This window comes from Cydia strobilella, chromosome 1 (assembly GCF_947568885.1).
Source record: "Cydia strobilella chromosome 1, ilCydStro3.1, whole genome shotgun sequence".
NCBI classification, from domain to species: domain Eukaryota; kingdom Metazoa; phylum Arthropoda; class Insecta; order Lepidoptera; family Tortricidae; genus Cydia; species Cydia strobilella.
The window spans coordinates 707,697-732,070 of NC_086041.1; the positions used below are offsets into that span (position 1 = coordinate 707,697).

Consider the following 24,374-nt stretch of genomic DNA (forward strand, 5'->3'; position numbering starts at 1 on the left):
AAGCCGTCTAGCAATGTGAACGATTTTGAAAGTTGCCATACAAAGTTTGCTGTCACTACGGTATTCGATAAAATCCCGTATACGGTATACGGCGGGAAAAATGAACGCCGTATGAACTTAGCCTCACGGTCACACACCGATATCCTTGGTAATTTAGGATGAGAGCGCGAACTTTCATTTCAGATGAGATGAGTCCACGTCTATGATCTAAATACATGCGCTCAGTAATTTAAAAAATACTTGATTTGACTGTGGCTAATTCAATCTAGTTAATGTACACCCAGCTGCAAAACTGTATAGGTACCCGCTTTATGAAAGACCTACATCCATATGCCTACAGCGGATGTCATTCCAGATCTAGAGCAGAGCCCAACTGGGGAAGTACCTCCACCTTACAGAAAACCGCAGCCAAATAATACTAGACCCTACTCATAGTGTTGTGTTCCTGCCGGTGAGTAAGCTTGCCAGAGCTCAACGAGGGAGAGGAGTGTTAGGGTCGGCAACGCGCATGTAACTCCTCTGGAGTTGCAGGCGTACATAGGCTACGGAGACTGCTTAACATCAGGCGGGCCGTATGCTTGTTTGCCACCGTCGTAGTATAAAAAAAATGGATATGCAGCTTTGCAGCTTGCTGTACATCTTGGTCGTATACCGACATACATATACATATCTGTACTGAAACGAATGCCAACTATGTTCTTAAATTGTAATGTCCAATTTTGAATCGATTACCTTTCGGACGCACATTTATACGATAAGTTTTAACATTGATTTTTAACTGTCACGTCTTGGCCACGACATTGCGCGACTAACTTCGGAAGGCGATAACCATAGGTTGGAGCGAGACACAGTGATTTTTAACTGTCACGTCTTGGCCACGACATTGCGCGACTAACTTCGGAAGGCGATAACCATAGGTTGGTGCGAGACACAGTGATTTTTAACTGTCACGTCTTGGCCACGACATTGCGCGACTAACTTCGGAAGGCGATAACCATAGGTTGGAGCGAGACACAGCGATCGGACCTTTCGTTCCCGCCTATGGTTTTCGCCTTAGCCGAAGCCAGTCGCGCAATGTCGTGGCCAGGACGTTAGGCGACAATATGTGTAGTGAGCTCGAGTCTTCAATAAATGCTTCACAATGCAACATCTGTAGTATGTAGTCTACGACAAGCGAAATCGGAAGCCTTTGTAGCGAGCCGTCGAACGTTCTAGAATCTAGAGTGTCGAAGGCGCTTTGTGAGCTTTTTGAGAAGCCAGACGGATTGGTACAATTTTATGCTCTAGCGAACTGTTGTGTATGACAATCTGTGGTTGTCCTTTGCTAGGATTTTTAAGCGTTGATGTTTATTTTTAACTGTTTAGTGTGTGTGGTGTGAGATTACAAGATAGAATTAGGAACAGTGTGATAAGGGATAAGTGTGGACTGAAGATGTAGTGACAAAAATTGAGAATGGTATGTTGAGATGGTTTGGACACGTGGAAAGAATGAGTGAAAGAAGGCTAACAAAGAGAGTGTATAAGGGAGAGGTAGAAACGGGAGTTGGAAGGGGCAGACCTCGACGGACTTTCTCTGATCAGATCGGGGAAATCTTGAAGAAAGGCCAGGTCAAGAGCACCCTAAACCGGCGAGCGTGTATGAGGAATGTTATGAAAGTGAAGGAAGCGAAAGAGGTATGTCAGGATCGTAGCAAGTGGAAATCCGTGGTCTCTGCCTACCCCTCCGGGAAATAGGCGTGATTATATGTATGTATGTATATTTAAAAATTGTTATAAAACTATAAAAAAAATGCTTATAAACAATTCTCAACCCGTATCGCGCTTTAGAACACTCGCTTTCGCTTGTCATTTAACACAATCGTATTAAAAAAACCCGGACAAGTGCAAGTCGGACTCGCCTACCGAGAGTTCTGTACTTTTTAGTATTTGTTGTTACAGCGGCAACAGAAATACATCATCTGTGAAAATTTCTACTGTCTAGCTTTCACAATTCATGACATATAGCCTGGTGTCAGACAGACGGACAGACAGACGGACAGACGGACGGACAGACAGACAGACTAAATAATATCAATATGTATACTTTTTTTTTATACTACGTCGGTGGCAAACAAGAATACGGCCCGCCTGATGTTAAGCAGTCTCCGTAGCCTATGTACGCCTGCAACTCTAGAGGAGTTACATGCGCGTTGCCGACCCTAACACTCCTCTCCCTCGTTGAGCTCTGGCAACCTTACTCACATTCCCAAAGTTTCAAAAATATGTGTACGCTCTTACACATTAGACAATAAAGTCGTGTTCACATATCTTTGAGCCGTTTGTCTGGATCGATAATTATGCCTTCGACTGTACCTAAACCTATGCTTCGCGGCAGTTGAAATTTAAATAGAAATTCCGCTAAAGTGACACTCACTCCCCATTTCCCATTTTCCTCCCATAACCTGATCAATGTAAAAAGCCAACTAAAATGCACCCCTGTTCGCGCGAAATGTACAATACCCCCCTACAATTCCGAAATACACCTTTATTCGAATTCCACACTCGCTCGAAATATAATAACCCCGTAGACAATTTGATTTGCGAACTATCTCGCTATTTACAGGTGACGACAATCTAATCGTCGATCCGTTCTTACGACGTGTAAATGTCTATTGATAGCGCAGATATCTTCACACTAGATGGAACATTTACGAGGACTCGTGGTCGCGGGAGGAGGATAAAATGGGCATTATTGCCCGATGTATACTCTCTGATTTTCACTTCGAATGCGAGGAAAATATAAGGACTATCAAGTATGGATATGTATACTTGAAAATACTACTAATTATTTTTCCTATTGCATGCGTCTTGCTTTCTGTAAATCCTTGTAAGGGACTCGGCAGGACAGGCTCAGCCTAGTGCCAGAGTCACTGTGAAAAATTAGTTAACAATGTTTTCTGGCAATAAATATTTTAGTATATTAAATATATTAATAACGGGTCACTCACGTGTTTTAAGTCGAAAACGCTCGACATGTTTCACTCCGTACCGAGGAGCGTCATCAGGAGCTTGCGTCGACGGACACGTGAGTGACCCGTTATTAATATTTAATATGTCTGTGTCTCACGGAAGTTTTGTTATTAAAATATTTTAGTATATTTTTTTGTATTTAAGGTTATTTTGAATGATAAATTAATGATAAACTTTATTTCAGACACATTAGGTATCCATAAAATTGGTTAGTAACAAAAAACAAAACAATATGGATAATGTTAGTATTACTTAAGGCTAAAACAGAAACTAGATTGCCCGCTGTCACCTGACATGTAATTTCATCCAGTGCTGGAACGGGCAATCCAGCCTGCAATTTTATTTTACCATATTTTTTATTATTTATTTATTTATTTTAAACTTTATTGCACAAGAACAAGTATAAAAGGCGGACTTAATGCCTTGAGGCATTCTCTACCAGTCAACCACTGGGTCAAACAGAAATTGTTAAGGTGGGTGCAGTGCGATGCGAAAAAAAAAATTTCTAAATATAAATTCTAATACTAACGCCAATATACAAACTAGTAATATTAGACTAAATAAATGAGTAAGTATTAGTGTGCATAGTAGTGTGTGTAGTAGTGTGTGTATAATCTCGCATGGGGTGGGGAGTCTGGGGAGGGTACCGGCTGCCAACTGCAGCAGTGGCAGTTTATATGTCTGATTTTGGACTTCATTTAATTCAATAAGGATATATTCAATAGATGATTTTATTTTATGCACTAGATCATAAAAATAAATAACTTTATGGAGCTTACATGCGACAACACCTTCTTTACGAGAGCATGAGAAGAGAAAATAAACTTTTTTCAGACAAGCAATCGATTCAAGCGAGGTTTAGACTAGCAAGAACTTTCATGCAATTTTCATTCCATTGCGGTATTTGATCAAACTTTTGAATGCACTTTACCTTAGTAGTCGGCAATGTAACGTAAATTGCATGCAAGTTCTTGGTAGTCTAAACCTCGCTTTATAGTTTCTCTTAACGCCGAGTCTTGTGGGAGATAGTCTCTGATTGGGGGTTTATTGCTTGAAAGATTACGAGGGGTCGTGATAGCGACACATTTGATTGGCACTTTGTTTACTTTTACCTAGTTTTGTGGGAAAATGGGCAGACATGGACGCTTCCCAATTCAATAAAGATGCTTTTGAAGTAGTTGTGTTTAAACTGTCTCGAGAACGTAGCTCTCGCGACTCCACTCTGGACGGCCGGCTAAGATAAGCCAGAGGCAGACGATCCTGTAACACCCACCCACCCTTCAGGAGCAATTGGGTACGTGGAGGCGCTACTCCCCAACAGCTCGCCACAAGCATCCCTGCGTTGACTGATTGCACTAGTAAAACCAGCGGGCGATGGGGTCGTATCGTTCCTATGCCAATTATCATTATATATAGGTCTGTTCTGCGATAGCTTTAGTTCTATACGTAAGCTAAAGACTTTTCCTACTGCTAACATTGTTAAGTAACTTAACACTGTATCTCTATCCTGTTCTTTTTTTCTCTCTTTTGTTTTTCTTGTTCACTGTTTAAACCAATTCTCCCTATCTAGTACAGTCGCCATCAGATATATCGGAGCGGCCGAGGTGCTCAAAAATATCTGAACACGCACTTAACGCCTTGACAATAGAGGCGTGTTCAGATATCTGTGAGCACCTTGGCCGCCCCGATATATCTGATGGCGACTGTACCTAAGATAAGTAAAGTATATTTATAGGTTAGTAAGTATTATTAGAGTTGTAATGTCGCACGCCATGCACTTTACGCAGTTTCTATACTTTCTATCTGTGGAAACTTGTAATTGGCTCACTGCTTCTATGTTATCACCTAACGTGTTACTTTAGCTGTAAGTTTTCCTAATAAATAAAATAAAATAAATATCTCTGGAAAAATAGTAACTGCATATGACTTTAATGAAAATAGAAAGTTTTTAATGATGGTCCAGCGCCCTTTTTTAAATAAGAAAGGTCAGTTTATATGCTTTTCAATGATCCGTTTTGTAATGTTTCCCTCAACCTTTGCATCCTAAAAGTCCTAAATCCCTGTAAACAACGCGCCAAGTCTCAAACCCTCGCACCGGCCTTTCCGCCCGAGTTATTTTTTAATAATCGCGGCGCGTGCGCCATAATTGGCGATATTAAAAAACGCCGGCCCGCTACGCGTGTAATTTTTATTAAACTGACATTTTCGAGATTAACGAATTCGTTAGTTATCGTGGCGCGTTTTTCGGAAATTGTTTCAATAAACCAGGGTAGTTCAATTTTTGTGTGGAATTCATTTATATTTTTTAGCGTTCCGTACCCAAAGGGTAAAAACGGGACCCTATTACTAAGACTCCACTGTCCGTCTGTCTGTCTGTCACCAGGCTGTATGTCATGAACCGTGATAGCTAGACAGTTGAAATTTTCACAGATGATGTATTTCTGTTGCCGCTATAACAACAAATACCAATGAGGATATAATAAGATAGAGCGGTACTGTCATAGTAAATTTTTTAACCACTGTAAATTCACTGCCATCTATAGACATACTTTAAAACTAAAAATGAAGATTTATAAAAATACGTTAAAATGTATTTAAATATGAATAAATGATTCTTTTATTTGCATTAATTATTTTTATATGATTTTGACCCATGTTCTTTCACTGATATGCGTTAAAATTATAAATAACAAACGAAACAGTCAACGCCCTCTATACAAGAGTAGACCAAAACTAGTGGCGCCATCTGATCGAGAATCAAATTTTCGTGATTTTCGAGGCACGTTTTTTCCTTAGACTGTATCCATCTATTACGGAGTTATATCTATCTTTGCAAACACTAAAAACAGAATAATATAAATATTTAAATGGGGCTCCCATACAACAAACGTGATTTTTTTGCTGTTTTTTCCGTAATGGTACGGAACCCTTCGTGCGCGAGTCCGACTCGCACTTGGCCGGTTTTTGTTAGTTACGCGATAGTTGTATCACTTTCTCGCGCGATGATTACGTAGTTGCGTTGTATTAGGACGATCGAAATGCGTCTCGCTCTCACTATTTATGCGAATTTATCAAATTTTGAATACAGAATTGGCCCTGAAGATTCCTACGTGTTAGGAGATGCGGATAATCTTCGAGGCATTATAAATTGCGAGAGGGAACGTCTCACAAAATAGCTTGCTGTCTTACTCTCGCTTACCTCGTATCTCACACAACACTGCTGTTGTAAAACATACTTTACTATCGAGGAATAAGGTTTATATTAACAATGTGATATAGAGGCTCTTGAGAAAGATCGACTTTTCGGTTTGTGAGGATTTGCTTTAAAGCTTATTTGAAGGATGTCGGTGTCAGTTCATAATATTGCATTTGAAATAGAATACACTGAAGTTGGGTTTTTTACGTAGCTTAGCTGTTTGACATATTTATTTTTTTATTTTCGGTCTTAGCTATGTAACGCTTTTTTAGGGTCTGCACCCAAAGGGTAAAAACGGGACCCTATTAAGACTCCGCTGTCTGTCTGTCTGTCTGTTTGTCTGTCGGTGTGTCCGTCTGTCACCAGTCTGTATCTCATCAACCGTGATAGCTAGACAGTTGAAATTTTCACATATGATGTATTTCTGTTGCCGCTATAACGTAATTTTTTTTGCCGTTTTTTGCGTAATGGTACGGAACCCTTCATGCGCGAGTCCGACTCGCACTTGGCCGGTTTTTTATACTTGGCTTGTGCAGAAAAGGGACAACAACAATTCTTCTTCTTTGAATCTGGCAAGTGTATGATTTATATAATATTAAAATTCCTAACTTGAATTTCTGTTTATCTGTCTTGTATTAGAACTTTTCACTGAAATCTTTTAAAATAAAATTTATGGTTACAAAAATACCACAATAATGTGATTGTTGTGACAACTGGTATTGCCACTTTGCCAATTTTAGATCCATTTAATTTTATTTCTACACTTTCGACACCGCACATGAACACAGTAGGGTTGTCACAGACTTTTACACAACTGCCCAAGACTTACACTAGACACGCTAGCCCTGTAAGTAGTACCGAGCTACTAGCAATGGCGATGTATGCAGCTCGGGTGCGCGCGACCCACCCCTCGCCCCTCGCACCCCGCACGATTACCCTGTCTATACGGCTTCGTCGAATGACCTTATTGTTTTATAGACTGTGACTATATATAGTAGAGCAGCCATTCTCAAAGTGTACTCCGCGGACCCCTAGGGCTCCGCAAAGCCTCTGTTATATTATCTCTGACACCTAGAGACTTATAACATCTCTAAACAATATTAGTACTTGTCTGTTGTTTGTATATTTTTTATTAGTTTTTTTTTGTGTTACATTTAGAGTTAGACTGGATACATCTCTAACAAAGTATCTAATATTTTATTGATTCCATATTTGTAATTGTTTTTTTGTAATTTTTGGTTAGTTTTATTGCATGTAAAATTGACATGTAAAAGTGCATACTTATAAATAAATAAATAATAAATAAATAAATAAATATTATAGGGACATTCTTACACAAATTGACTAAGTCCCACGGTAAGCCCAAGAAGGCTTGTGTTGTGGGTACTCAGACAACGATATATATAATACTTATACAAATACTTAAATACATAGAAAACATCCATGACTCAGGAACAAATATCTGTGCTTATCACAGAAATAAATGCCCTTACCGGGGTTCGAACCCAGGACCATCGGCTTCACAGGCAGGGTCACTACCCACTAGGCCAGACCGGTCGTCAAAACTTATAATAATTAGAAAAGAATAGCTTTTCTATATGTATATCTGCTCCACAGTGACGAACGGTTTTTTAATATGGGGCTCCGTCAAATATTTCGCTTTCCAAAAGGGTTCCGTCACCAAAAAAAAATTGAGAACCGCTCTAGTAGAGGAACATAGATATATTATGTAACGCCATCTTGCCCAATTCCGATACAATGTACGCACGTGAAAATATTCAATAATCCTCGCCGGATATCGGCATTCGGTCCCGGGGGACTAAGGCACATTTGCGTTTATGAATAATCGGTGCCGATGTTGGCTTTCCAAAGACGTGTGAAGACTCGAGTCTTTAGAGTAGACTCTGTTTCTGAGACTCTAGTCGTTAGGTGGAAACTTGAGTTATTTTGAACGTAAAAGGGAGTTCTAATGGAAACTCAAGTCCTTCGAAGTGAGAGCAAAATCATCATACAACCTGGCTCGGCAAGTTGTCATATAACTCGCTCGTGAGTTCATATAATTGGCTTCCTGTATCAACTATAATTTTTATGTTAATTTCACAGCTGTTGGATCTCCAAATAAATAAAATAAAAATAAAATAACTTATATTAACAAATATGTTTCTATATTCAAAGCATAGAATCGAGTATGCTACAGAATTACAAGATACAAGATACAAGACATTTATTGGTAAAAGTTAATGTTTTACAGGTCAGTAAAATAGGTAGGTACATAGTAGGTACAACATTTCTAGAGTAAGTATTTATGTCACTTAATTATTATTAAATAAAACATATTTTAAGCAAAGCAGGTTCGTAAACAGTAGACAATAGAGTCGCATATGGCTTAACATCGTCATTTTAATTTATAAGGTATAAATTTGCTTATACATATTAATTAGGAGATAAATTACTTAGGGTTAGTACACGTTTCAACAAATTCGTCGACGCTGTAGCATGCTAAGTCAGTTAACATTGTTTTAAGATTTCGGTCAAACTCTTTATCCGTTTTAGCTAATTTCATTTCCTCAGGTAGCAAGTTATACAATTTTAGGCCTAAGATCCCAAATGACTTTCGGGCCTTTGCAAGCCTGCAATTCTAGAATACCACGCGAGAACTAAACAAGATATTCGAGAGTGAAAAGCGACAAAATTGCGACGGTGACAAAGCGACAAGTTGACAATCCCCTGGCCTGTCAACTCTTTTAATTCTATTTGTCGCTTTCAGTATTAGTTTTTTGCATTTATGGCAACGCACCGCCGTGAATTCTCGTGACCCAGTTATTGTCTGGAACGACAATTATTTAGAATTTTAAAATATGATATTGATTTGCTATTGGTATTTATTGTTATTGGTATACAAACTGAAATATAAACTGACACACACACACACTGGACACTGGAGGCTTTGGTCATTTTTTCCTTCGTATATGACCTTTATTTCAGTTTATAGTTTAAATAGTGTAGTGTGTCTACTTGAAAAAAAAACACAAATTAAAATATTTTCATAGAAAATAATTTAATTTGTTCTTAGAGGGTCATTGGTATACGTTGTACAATGGTCTAACTTTATTCTCACGCAGCAAATTCCAATTTCGAACTGATTTTCGGCGATTACTTACGATTAGAGTTGCCATAAAAAAATACAATATCCTGACAAAAGTGACATCAAACTCACAACTTAAAAATCCTAACATTTCCTGCACGGTCATTTCACCCAATATAAATATCTTATTCAAATACCTTTACTACTTACTTACTCCTCTGACGCAGCAACCCAGCAGTGTGTCTTGGCCTCCAACACGACTGCTCACCACTGATCCCGATCCTGTGCAGTTTCTCGCCAGTCTTCAAGCTCGCGCAGATCATGCAGTGTCCACCACATCCGCCTATCGATACCTAGGTCGACCGACCGGGCGGCGTGCTGTAGGTTTTCCCTCAAACGCTCTTTTCACCGCCCGATCGCCTCCCATTCCCTCAAGATGGCCGAGCCACCGAGCCATTGCGCCTAACTCCATAGCCCCATAACTCGCCACCATATGCTGTAGCTGTATATGCAAGTTCCAAACTTTTAGCTGACTTCTAGTAGTCAGTTGAGATTTCAAAAAAACTCGACACTCGCCAGATTCCCACGCAATCCTGACAAAGGACCAAAAATCCTGACAAAGGACCAAAAATCCTGACAAAGGACCAAAAATCCTGACAAAGGACCAAAAATCCTGACATGTCAGGGGAAATCCTGACGTTAGGTAACCCAACTTACGGCTGTTATGCTTGGTGGTGTACCAATGCGCTGAGTAGGGAAACTTAATAACTACAGACAGATGCAGTTTTGCACAATGTCTGCGCTTTAGTTTTACTTTGCTAGAACTTTGCAATTAGTTGCAAAGCTGCGATGAGATATTGACTGAGAAGTTTTTGATGCAGCGTATAGCCTTTGGTATAATCTTAATAACAGTAAGTAAATTGAATACAGTAAATAGCATCAAAACTCAAGGTTTCTATTTCCGCTTCTCTCTCTCTCTCTGCCTAGCCTTATCCTATCATTTGGGGTCGGCTCTCCTTGTCCTTCTTCGTCAGGACGCTCTGTCCCGGGTTGTCTCAGATGTGAGATGTGAGGTGTGTGTGTGATGTGTGTAATGAGTGTGTTCTATTTCTGCTTCCACCATTAAAATAATTCAACGATTTTAACAAGGAAAAACGGTACAATTCACTGTTTCGTAGGTTAGAGACAAACTTCCTGCAATTAGGTAAACCTTGGTAGCTTAGTTGGTAGTGTTGGGTTGGTGTTCAAGAACCGCGATTTCCGCAACCGCGAGCCTCGCATCGAACTGTCAAATTGAACCCAATTACCTTTAAAGTACCTACATACATAGCAAACCTTAAAAAAGTTACGTGAGTCCCAACACATACACATGTAAGCACTGCAAAAACACCTATACGTCCTCATAACGTACTTACTTACGACCTATTCCAATTAGCACTGTAAAACAGCTAGCTTACTAAAGGTCGTAAGTGCCTAGAGAATGCACACTTTTTAAGACTTTTTTAAGAGTAGGGATGGAAAAGGGGATCCTTATACAAAAACTAGCACAGGTGTACTGAGGACTCGGGGTGAAAGGGCGCTGTAACCTATTTAGGGGAAACTGGGGCGGGACTGTAATATTTATGATGTCAGTCAGTCGGCGAGTCTGGATGCGTTTTGAGTGTCAGTTCTGTGTTTACGGGTTAAGTTTAGTGTTACTGTAAGATATTATTAAGTTGGTTTGTAAGTAAAGTGACTGGGAATAAGTGCACCTCGCGAGTCTGTCTTGAGATAGCTTGAAACTGAATAAATGTTTGGCTCGGGCATTTTAAAAGTTTTCTACAAACCGTATCAACGAAAAGAAACTTCTTAAATTAACGAAATACTCACAACATTTCATGTTGCATGTAGAGGGGGACAGACGGACAGGTATAGAAAAGCATATTTTCTCAAATTTGGGAGAGAAAATTATTTTAATTTATTTTGTATTTTTTAGTTTGTAATGTTTGACGATCATGATAAGAAGATAAGCATAATTTTGACATTGATGCAAATTTATAGTAATAAAATCCAACAATAATAATAATAATCCCCATCCTAATGTAATAATGGTATAATTTTTATCCTGAAATAAATAAATCTCATCATCATCATCATCATCATCATGTCAGCCGATAGACGTCCACTGCTGAACATAGGCCTCCCCCAAGGCTCGCCACTCCGACCGATCCTGTGCCGCTCGCAACCACCGAATTCCCGCGACCTTCACCAGGTCGTCGCTCCATCTTGTTGGAGGCCTACCGGCAGTTCGTCTTCCGGTACGCGGACGCCACTCCAGAACCTTCCGGCCCCACCGGCCATCAGTTCTGCGAGCAATGTGCCCCGCCCACTGCCACTTAAGGTTTGCAATTCTGCGAGCTATGTCGGTGACCCTAGTTCTACTGCGGATATGATCATTTCTGACTCTATCACGCAGAGAAACCCCGAGCATAGCTCTCTCCATTGCCCTTTGCGTGACCTTGAGCCTTCTTATGAGGCCCATTGTTAGCGCCCACGTCTCAGATCCGTATGTCATCACTGGCAACACACACTGGTCAAAGACTTTTGACTTAAGACACTGCGGCAATTTGGACGAAAAGATTTGACTTAAGACACTGCGGCAATTTGGACGAAAAGAACCTAATCTAATCTAATTGAAATGCGGTCGCTTGACGCTCTCTCGGTCAATATTACACAGTGGCTAAAAAATAAATGAGAAGAAGAGTGAGAAGTATAGATTTCACATTATATCCCACCTTGTACGTATAGATGTACCTATAGTCTGGTGTTATTTATACCAATATCTACAACCCTTTTCCTACATCGAAAATATTTCGCACATTTCCATAAAGTCCATGTTATCACACAACTATAACGGAAACGACATGCAGACCGCATTACATATTTATGGCGGTCGGTCCGGTATTCCGGTAATGAATAAAAAACAGGGGTATCTGTGGATATTTTTGGTGTTTGAGCGGATTTTTAAGGAGACACACTACGTATTAAATCACATTTACAATCGGGTCTATCGGTAATTTATTTTGTTACCTTGATTTAGCGACGTTTTGCTGGGACGTCAGTAAATAAAAAAAACCGGACAAGTACGGGTCGGACTCGCCCACCGAGGTTTCCTTACTTTTTAGTATTTGTTGTTATAGCGACAACAGAAATACATCATCTGTGAAAATTTCAACTGTCTAGCTATCACGGTTGATGAGATATAGCCTGGTGACAGACAGACGGACAGACGGACAGAGGAGTCTTAGTAATAGAGTCCCGTTTTTACCCTTTGGGTACGGAACCCTAATAAGGCCTCCGGCTGATGAACATAACTATTTGACAAACAGACAGACGGACAGACGGACAAAGGAGTCTTAGTAATAGGGTCCCGTTTTTACCCTTTGGGTACGGAACCCTTATTAGGCCTCCGGCTGATGAACATAACTATAGAGACATCGTTCAAATGATATACAGTCAAGTCAAGCAAGGAAGAGGGCTTGACGACAATTTTGATTAGGTAAATTAAACATATGAAAATGTAATTTCAAATGAACTCCAAAAGGCCTGCGACAGGTCATTAAACACGTTGAAACGTGTCGCGACATAACCCGCCGCGCATGTCATGTCTTCAATCTATTCTGCAAAAATGTCGCGCCGCGCTGTATTAAATATTAATAGCCGGGTCTGCGCCTACCGCACCCGGCGTTCTATACAGTTTGTACATTATATGAAGTAGGGACGCCTCGCTTGTACAAAATTGGTGCACGACGGACACGACGTCGCATCGTGCTACGACACGATGTCGCACCGTGACACGACGTCGCATCGTGCCGACATGACGTCGCATCGTGCTACGACACGACGTCGTATCATGTAATGAAGATTGTGTTCTTCTTCTTCTTCTTGTTGTGTCGATGGTTTCAGACTTTCAGACTGTGCGGGACCAAAAGGTAGCGACATTTATCGCCCTGTCCGTCGCATCACGGAGATCCTGCTCAGAGCATTAATTGTGTTTAGACGATGAGATACTGGACATTAAGTTCTAGCTTTAACTCAAACTTTAATCAGCAAATTGTTCACAAGGACTCAAGGACGCTGCTTTTCGTTGAATTTCCAAACAAAGATCTGCAAAAATCAATAATAAATATTAAAAATAATAAGTACAAACAGCAACACTCTTAACTGTCCATCGGTGAACCTTATTAAATAAAAATAAAGAAATAGAAATTCATTTATTTCGAGTATCTGTGACTCATAAGTACATAATACAAACATTAAACAAAACACAAACATTAACACGATAACGTTAAAAAAAATTACAAAAATTGCATTAAGGTAGGTAACCGTGGTAAACACATTGACACCCTTCATCTATTTCTCAATGTGTTTACCACAGTGCTGCGGGGCGTATGAAGTGCACAACAAAATGTGATATAAGGACAAAACTTGTCCGTAATCATTTCTAGGACGCTGTTGGAATAAGGTTTACGAACTGTCAGTTAACAGAGTGTACTAAAATCATAAGCCCGATTATTGTAAGGAATAAATAACACCAAAAACATTTCATGTCATCTCTAACCAGGCGAGGAAAAAACGCGTGACAATTTGGGGCCCAACGTGGGGCGCTTCGTGATGCCAACAATAAAATAAAATGTCTAAAAAAACCTCTGCGCTGTTGGCTTCGGCCCCACGCATCGCGCCACACGCGACCTCCCAAAGGTCCGGGGCCTATGGTCCCGAGATATGGCAAGGACAAAATATAATAATAAGAGCGTGTAGCTTTTTTACGCTACAAAAGATCCCAGAGAACTTACCAAATCTCGTAATACTCTGTAAGTCTTAACTTTACAAGCTCTTATATGGTCTTATATTTTGGTCAAATAGTACTGATTTTCCTTTTTAGTGCGGCCACGTCGCGGGGGCTGGGAGGTCAAACCCGATAAGTCCAGATATTATTTAATTTATATATGGACTCCACATACATCACATCACACACACACACACACACACATCATCATCACCATCATCATCATCATCATCATCATCATCATCACATTTCTATTCACGTCTCAACCTATTTGCTGGACTTATCGTGTTTGACCGCTCACCCCTCGATATGGACATATACTATTATGGCCAGTTTTCTTGAAGTTGAAAACTTGCCCGTAAGGTAGGCAGCAACCCGTAAGGGGAACCAGGGGAGGCAGCAGCGATTCCGAATTAAAACAACGTGCATTATTCATGGCCGCCGCAAGTTTTAACGGACGGAGTGCGTGATGCGTAATTTGCTTAAGTGGAGTGTCAAACTATGAGTGGATTGCTTTTCATATTATTCACTATTTCTAGCGGATGAAATGAGTAACTTTGTTTATTATTTTTTTTTGTTCAGGAGATTAATTTACATCTAACTACATACCTACATAATTCTAATGGCAGTGAGAGCTATAAACCTGACGACCTCCCATGGCTTTGCCATTTTTAGCGTAATATGTAGTTTCAGTAACTTCCTATATATTTTTATTTGCACGTTTTCTTGTTTCTCTACACGATATCCTTTCTTCATCCTTGCTTTGGCATTGGCACTCTAACAGGCACTAGTTTTTAGAAAGTTGTTGTTACTAAACTGCAAAAAGGCATCTTTATGAGATTGAAATTATAGAATTTCTGGACTTTTTGCTCAGTCAGGCTAAAAGGTAAACAAATAATAATTTTGATTCATCTTTGATTAAAAACTAATAGTTCCATTATTAAATACTGGAAAAGATTTCACTACGGAATTCTTTACTGACGACGGAACATGACATATATTTATGTACAGATTGTTTCGTAAGATTTAATTTGCCATATTCCATTTCAAATCGAACACTTAATTTTTCCGTTATATTTGCTTGCACATTCCAAAACAGATGTTTCTCGCTGCGTTTGAAATACTGCTGTGCAACTTGATTTATCGGGAAGCCATCGCCAAAAAACACCGATAAAAAACCCAATTTACATACCCTGTATGAACACAGGGTGAAAAATCGAATGTGTCGCGACACTCGCGACCGCCATTACAACGCTGGCACTACGGTATGTTTATATGGGGCATTTTCTATGAGAAGGGACGTTATTGTCGTTGACGCTTACGCCGCACAGCGTCGCGCGGCATTGTATTTATATCGAAGCATCGTTTATAATGGCGTAAGCGCCATTGACAATAAGGTCCCTTTTTATAGAAAATAACACATATTTCCTCACGTATTTTACGCCAGATGCCGCCGCGGTAAAAAATAACACCTTGTTTTAGGGTACAGCGTTTACTCTGTTATTTTATTAAAGACACCTGAAGAGTTTTATTTTTACTCTAAGAACAAATTAAATTATTTTCTATGAAAATATTTAGGGGGCGACGCAAGCCTTCGGGGAAATTGTCATATACTTGGAAATTTCGACCCATGCCACCGTGATCGTATAGCCGAGCGGTTCAGGCACCTGTCCGGTAAACGGGGGACGCTGGTTCGATTCAAGCTCTGGACACTGGAGGCTTTGGTCATTTTTTCCTTCGTATATGACATTCATTTTCAGTTTAGAGTTTTATTTTTATTCAGGTGTCGGTTCGCCCTTGTTTGCCTTTTGAGATGTAAAACTGTTTAATGCTTTTTATGATCATTGGAATTGAATAGCTATCAGCTCAAATTGGAATGAAATAATTTTGCGTGTAGTAAACAAAGAACCAAAATTAGGTGAGGTATTGTAAAAACCGGTCAAGTGCGAGTCGGACTCGCGTACGACGGGTTCCGTACCATTACGCAAAAACGGCAAAATCACGTTTGTTGTATGGGAGCCCCACTTAAATATTTATTTTATTCTGTTTTTACTATTTGTTGTTATAACGGCAACAGAAATACATCATCTGTGAAAATTTCAACTGTCTAGCTATCACGGTTAATGAGATACAGCCTGGTGACAGACGGACAGACAGACAGACCCTTTGGGATCGGAACCCTAAAAATTATATAATAATTATTAAAAACTGTTTCATGAACCATTTTATTAATGAACTAATGAAGCTAAGTAGGTAGCAATGTACTAAAAGTGAATACACCCTTCCAAAGTGAATACATTGTTTTACATATGTACAAGCGGGACTTCTATAAAAAAATTAAAGCTCATGCGCAGATTGTACCTTCTGACGAATAAAGACCTGTGCACACCGCACATGTGCGCATGTGAACAGGCGCGTTGTACCTAATGTACAGATTCTTATAAGAGACGGCACACTGCTTGCGTGACGTGTGCGTGCACGCGCACGCCTACGCACACGCAGCCGGTGCGCACTGACCTTAATATATCCTAGATATTCAGACTTAAAATTATAAAAGTTATTCTTCCATCCATGTTATGGAAACGTATGAACGTGTTTTGCTATTTCAGTCAATCTCGGTTCAAAAAGCACTGAGGTTGACTGAAGTAGTTATTGCGTTTCCTATAAGAAGAGAGAAAATAGTGCCATGCTTTGTCCTTATCACCGACCGGGTGGCATCATAGGTAGGAGGCGAAAGCGAAATACCGAAATTTATAAGAGTGAAAGAGAAAAAATCCTAGGCTGCCCAAATTTTATATGAATATTCTTTCTCTTACCCTTGGTCGCTCGGTGGCGCGTCTGTAACTACTTGTCGTCTATGATTACATCTGTATTTGTGCCATTCTCAATTAAAAGGGTACTTATTGTCGGTTGTCAATACGGCGTTATTTCCATATAGATTCAATTTGAAATCAACCTTATTGACAAGCGACAATGTGGTACCTGTTAGTTGAAAATGTCCCATTTTCTCGCGAGTTGTCCGAAGTTGTGTTCCGTTTTTGAAATGATATATTCTTTTGTTTCAGGTAAGAGGAAGTTGGGGAAAACATTCATCACACTTTTTTGGTACAGTAATTTATTTACTTTGCACTTTTTATTTAAGTTTAAAATGGATGCAGTAAAAACGTGAAAATAATTAATACTTCTTTACGGCTACGACCAGTTTGAAACTGATATATTCGCTGGCGTTTGCGTAACTTACTTTCTATGCATCCCGTTCGTCCTCGTACATTAGTCATCATTGGCCACAGCATCTTGACAGATGATTGTTGCAGCGACAGTTTATTATGAAGAAGAGGTCTGTGCGCCGTCGGAGATCGGAGGTGCGGCACATCTCTTCCTGTGGCTGTAAAGTCCAATCGCAGCACGACACTCTGCCACAAAGATCGCGGGTGAAACGCGAGTCTGTTGGTGGTTCCTGTGAAGCCCGGAGTCTTTTCTACTTCAAATCATCGAGCCAGACTTCATCACGTAGAAGGTTACGCCATCCCGCTCTTTCAAAGGCTTCCGTTTCCCAGGTGTTCGGGTCGATGCCAAAGGACAACATGTCCCGCTTGCAGGAATCCTTATAGCGAAGCATGGGGCGTCCGACTGGTCGTTTGGCGTATGCAATTTCGCTCAGCAACACTGCCCGGGGAAGTCTATCTGGGTCCATACGTAAAACATCGCATCGCATATTAGTATATAGAAAGTAAGTTACGCAGAAGAAGTTAGCAAATGCAGCGCCAGGGCAGCCTTAACCCCTGAAGCCCTATATTAGCCCTGAAGGTGTTATTGTACTGGACGTGCTGAGCACTGCAGGCTTTTCTGGTGTAGTCACTCCACAGGTTGGAAATCACAATAAAAATCGGACTGACTTTTTGAACACGACACCGAAGCCTAAAACTTGAGTTATTAAAATCACCTTACACAAAATACTTTTTTACAAAGGAAAAAATCTTTTATTTGTTGAGACGTTTTCGCTTAAATCTTAAAGCGCTGACAGTCACGTCAAGGAAAAAGTCCAGTGAAATCAGCACCCGCCCTGGGTGTCGCGATATTATTTCTTACATTTCCGTGTCGCCAGATTTATTTAATCGAAATGTACAATATGCACGTTAATTAATTTTTTGGAATGTGTTAATTGATAGTTATATTCCTTAGAAAATGTACCAGCTTGGGCTGTTCATGGATGTTGGTTGTCAAACGTTTTAAAGCGAGGTTTAGACTACCAAGAACTTGCATGCAATTTACGTTACATTGCTGACTACTAAGGTAAACTGGACTTCCGGTTCGAGCGCCATCTTGATAGTTAGCATCGTGATTAATTACTTTGTTTTTTGCTCATTAATATTGTATAAAGTGTAATATCGATAGCTTATTATACAGTAAACTAATGTGGTAGTGTGCAGTGAATGGAGAATTAATTTTGAAGCGCGTTTAACCACCATCTTGGAGTCAATTATATTCTATTCTATTCTATTCAACGGCCGGTAGTCCGCGTGCTTCTTGTAAAGTCTAGCTATCGATTTACAAGAGCTAACAAATCACCGTACACTGTCTTGTACAACCGTACAATTTTTGTCGTTTTTAAACCTCTTAATACCTTGATACTGGCGAAATAGTCCCACTGGGCTGAAGCCATAATTTTAAAAGAAGAAGAAGAAGAAGGTAAACTGCATTCAAAATGTTTATCAGATACCGCAATGTAATGAAAATTGCATGCAAGTTCTTGCTAGTCTAAACCTCGCTTAACGATAAGGCCGCCTTTAATCTTTTTACTTCTTGTTCAGTTAAATGAATTTTTGTCTTTCATATTGCTGAGCAATAAAGAATAATTGGTTGTATTGTATGCTCTGAGACCACTACATATATTACTAGTGGCTCTGTGAGCTGTATATCTCGCACGTATAGCCTAAAACTTAATCAATGTATGGCTCCGCCATTTTGAAAATATTTACTTAATTAATCGACAATTTTTTTTAAACTAGAATCAGTTGAGAATTGCGACCTGTAAAGGAGAACGTCCGGACATAACGAAAGCATTTTTGCACAATCTGAAACTGAGACCTTCGCTAAAGCTCGATCAATAATACAAATCGAGATAGTATTTTATAAAGATTGGTATTTTTTTTTAATAATAATAAATATTAAAGGGACATTCTTACACAAATTGGCTAAGTCCCACGGTAAGCTCAAGAAGGCTTGTGTTGTGGGTACTCATCAGACAACGATATATATAATACTTATACAAATACAATACATAGAAAACATCCATGACTCAGGAACAAATATCTGCATGTGTTCATCACACAAATAAATGACCTTACCGGGATTCGAACCCAGGACCATCGGCTTCACAGGCAGGGTCACTACCCACTAGGCCAGACCGGTCGTCGACCGGTCGTTTTTATATAAAGTATTTAATCTTTAACTGTAAATCGTGCTGTAACAATTTCTTATGTAAATAGCTGATACTTACACAATTAATTTAAAGTTAGGATAATTCAAATTAAAAGCGTTAACATCATAAGATCAAATCATTTTAATACGGAGTAGCCACAGGCGTTCCCCTCTGTCTAAACTCTATTACCAATGGCACAGGGCGGACACGCTATACATCAGAAATCACTTGCGTTTCTATGTGTAAACGGCTCGTCTTTACACGCGTCATGCGTCATTGTGTGAGTAACTTGATTAAGAATAGTATTGAGCGGCCGGCAGACGGCCGTCAATCTGGTGTCGCGGGGCGCGGTAATTCGAGTCGGGGCGGGGCGGTGCGTGGCCGTTCTGTATGATAATTTGATAATACTATTACATATCTGACATGGCTATTTTTACGTTACGTATACATTTGACGTGCCCCTCCCCTACAAAAATCGTGAGACTGTTTTGTACAGAGAATTACAGACTAGGCGTCTCCGTTTGGTTATATCCTCCAAGTTTTAATCTCAATAGAGTCTTAGTGAGCTAAAATAAAAACCGGCCAAGTGCGAGTCGGACTCGCGCACCGAGAGTTCCGTACTCTTTTTGTATTTGTTGTTATAGCGGCAACAGAAATACATCATGTCATCTGTGAAAATTTCAACTGCCTAGCTATCACGGTTCATGAGATACAGCCTGGTGACAGACAGACGGACAGACGGCCAGACGGACAGACGGACAGCGGAATCTTAGTAATAGGGTCCCGTAGGGTAAACCTTTGGGTACGGAACCCTAAAAAATATTTAATTAACCGTAGAAACTGATTACAATCATTATGACATATGAAATCAGTGGTCCCGATTCGTCAAAAATTTAATAAAAGTGAGTTACAAATGTGCCCTGGCATGGGTGTTGTATATGGGTGACATTTCTCATTGGAAGCATTTCTCATTGGGTAGGGATAGGGGTAGCAAACTAACATAGCGTTATTAATATAGGCCAATTTAACACTGACATATTCGCTAGTGTGCGTAACTTATTTTTTATAATTTATATACCACCAATTTAACACTGAAATATTCGCTAGTGTGTGCGTAAGTCATTTTTTTATATTATTATTATTATTTATTTATTCATTAACAATATTACAATTTTGTCAATATTATAATTTATATACCACCAATTTAACACTGAAATATTCGGTAGTGTGTGCGTAACTTACTTTTTTATAATTCATATACCACCAATTTAATTGTCAGTAATTTATTTTCGATCCATTACCTATATTCTAATTGATGGGTTTTTGAAGTAAAATATAATAAATAAAAAGAAACGGTGTGAAATGCCCTGTTGGAATTTATTTTGAATAAAACCATGGTAATATTATCAATTTCGGTTCACTTTCAAATGGTTCATTGTGTTCATCGTGAAACTTTTAATCGCAAAATTTACATATAGACAACCTTAGAAAATATCTAAAAAAGCATTAACAACACCCAATCTTTTTTTCAATTGCCTACGTAATTTACAAAAGTTTTGACAAAAGGAGGCAATTTTTGGTAACATTCATGTTGCCCGCTTTGCCCACGCCTCCCCTAAATGAGGGCACGTTAAGGGGTATTATGCAAATAACACAATGCCTTTACCTTTACCATACGCATGATGTGTAATGGCAGGTGCGGTTGAGGTTAGATGAGTTTTTTAGTAATATTTATGGTAACAGTGGTATAGGTGTATGTTTACGTGTCTCGAGAAACCATCTAAAATTTTAACACAAAAAAAGTAGGCGCTAACATAGAAAAAGATTCGACTGAAGCAGTGATACACAAAGTATAAATACTTAGGTACTGCTTACAAGCTTTTGGGGTTTTGTTCTAGGCAGTTTACGAAATCTACGCATATCTTCCGTATAATAAACTAGCTTTTGCCCGCGACTTCGTCTGCGTTGACTTAGTAACCGCAGCTAGAGTAAGAATAGCGCCTGGAGAAAATCTCATAGCAATCTAAATTTGAGCATATTATGCACACAAATTAGCAGGCACTTCGTTAATTATCTCAATTCCACCCCGCTTTTTACATTCTTAAGGGATGATTTTCGAGATAAAAACTATCCTATGTCCTTCTCAGGGACTCAACCTATCTCTATGCCAAATTTCAACTTAATCGGTTCAGCGGTTTAAGCGTGAATAGGGACCACACAGACAGACAGACTTTCGCATTTATAATATTAGTATGGATACCATAATGCGTAATGTACCTAAATTAGTACTCTCAAATTTTAAGCAAAAATACGTGCGTGTTAAGTTTTATCTCCTATACTTACTAGTATTTCTTATATATTATTCTGAAAACATTACATTAAGAACATATTTTATACAGCATCACTTAGCATTCTAATATTTTGTGTATTTTAGCCCTCTATTCTATTGATACAATATATATGTATTTACACAATAGTTCGCAACACCGCCAGCACCTAAGTTACGTAGTATACCAAGAGTTTCATTAGCCGAAAAGCCTAACTAATGTTTGCCTCCCCACTTATCTAGATCCCAGACTTTGGAGAGACCTAAGTAATGTCTGCGACAACTAATCACCTACGGTTTTTTTTATCACGTAAAGCTTTTGTGTGTAAATCTTCGAAATGGCCTGTGTTTTTATTCTCCTACTAATATTTGCCCTGCCCACGACTATCTACGTAAAAGTCGTTGTACTCTCCACTTAGTGTTTTCGTACTAACTTTATCCTAAATTCTACCCTCTAAAAGGGTGATTACTAGGTTAAAATCCCTACTATTCCTACTAATATTATAAATAAATAAATATTATACTCGTAAGACATTCTTATTCTTACACAGATTGACTAAGTCCCACGGTAAGCCCAAGGAGGCTAGTGTTATGGGTACTCAGACAACGATATATATAATATATAAATACTTTAATACACATAGAAGACACCCATGACTCAGGAACAAATATCTGTGCTCATCACACAAATAAATGCCCTTACCAGGATTCGAACCCAGGACCATCGGCTTCATTATAAATGCAAAAGTAACTTTATCTGTCTGGTCCCATAATATTTAGTGACTTTCGTGACTTCGCGAGCCTGCATTTAGGAGCGAGTAGAATAGGCAACCAATAATAACAGGAAATACATATTTACGTAATAGCAAAGATAGATATAACTCCGTAATAAATGGATACAGTCTAAGGAAAAAACGTGCCTCGAAAATCACGCAAATTTTATTCTCGATCAGATGGCGCCACTAGCTTTGACCTACTCTCGTATAGAACCCGAACCCAGGACCATCGGCTTCATTATAAATGCGAAAGTAACTTTATCTGTCTGTTTGTTACCTCCTCATTCTTAAACCGCTGAACCGATTTAGATGAAATTTGGTATATAGACTTTTTGAGGCCCGCTAAAGATAACAAATATGGATTATTTGTATCTGAAATAAATGCTTTCATTTCATTTCAAAGACATTCTTTATCACAGACGAAGTAGTGATCGGTCTGATAATATTTCTACTACTACCTGCACCAGTTAAGGCCGTTCCATCGGTTTGCTGCTGTCTTTGTCACATTTCGCAAGAAAGAACGGGAAAGAACATACGCGCCAAGTGTCAATTTTGATCGAATGTTGACGGTTTTTATTTATTTTAAAAACGTTACCTTACAATATCGAAATTATAGAGCAATGAAATTACTATTTATGTTAAGATTGTTTTTTGTTTTTTTTTGTTTATAGTATCACGTAATAAATAACCGAGTAAAGTAGGATTAAAAGTCCGAGTTAGAAGTGACTTTGGGAATTAATTGTATCGAGCGAAGTGTCATAATTCGTGTATCGGAAGCTATGTTGTTAAAGATAATATAGTCAAGAACTACATATATTTTTTCCACGTCTACGAATATCAACGCCTCTTAGAAAAACATGATCATGTAAGGAGATTTTTCGCACTCTGGCTCAGGGAACCGCCTTAATACTACCAAATACCACTATGCAATGCAATAATTACTTTTGCCAAAAATAACACTAATATAAAGTACTTAACTAGAATCAACATCGAAAGTTTTATCAGCCTTAAAATGTAAATCCATATAATGATAAACTCATCAATCTTCTGCTCAATATAATTATTCGAGGAAAGAGTAGTTCCTGTATTAAAGATCCATCGTATTATCTTTGTTCTTTTTCTCTCAGCTCCGAAGATGGATATGAAAATGAAAGAGCACTTTAATTAAACTGGGGAAACGATGAATATGAATGTGGTATTAAAAGTAAATGTTATGTTAAATACTTAGTACTTTTTTAAACAGGTAACGTTATTCCAAAAAATATAGATTTTCCTGGCTATGTGTCCGAAGAATTCAAGGACTCTCCGGAGACACATGGCTGAAAGCCTTGTGGTTACTCCGAGCTCCTTGACTATTGATGCGTTGGCGTTGGCAGATTGTACATAATACATAACATAATTATAGATATACAGATATACAGATCTTTATTGGTAAAATAAAATACATTTTACAAGTCACTCAAATTCTTAAGAATAAAATTATTATTCACAATAATAAGTTGATATAAATGTTTAGAGGAAGTTACGATATGGAATCAATGATCATTTCGCATAGACAGCATGAATTGGTCGATCGAGTAGTAAGCCTTCTCTACAAGTAACGATTTTAGCTTATTGTTAACTATTGTGTCACTTTTCGATTCTTTTATATCGGTCGGTACTGAGTTATAAAGCTTTGGTCCCATAATATTTAGTGACTTTCGTGACTTCGCGAGCCTGCATTTAGGAGCGA

The 24,374-nt window shown here is 38.9% G+C and overlaps 1 protein-coding gene and 1 long non-coding RNA gene across 3 annotated transcripts in view; one reads left to right on the forward strand and one right to left on the reverse strand.

Annotated features, from left to right (window-relative positions):
• Positions 1-24,374, forward strand: part of LOC134747452 (dystrophin) — a 628,976-nt gene that overhangs the window by 150,935 nt on the left and 453,667 nt on the right. The gene's annotated exons all lie outside the window — the stretch shown is intronic.
• LOC134746685 (uncharacterized) lies at positions 365-613 on the reverse strand. Its single transcript, XR_010128253.1, has 2 exons — positions 553-613; positions 365-470 (listed from the first exon to the last, which is right to left on the reverse strand). It is a non-coding gene; the product is annotated as an uncharacterized LOC134746685 (long non-coding RNA).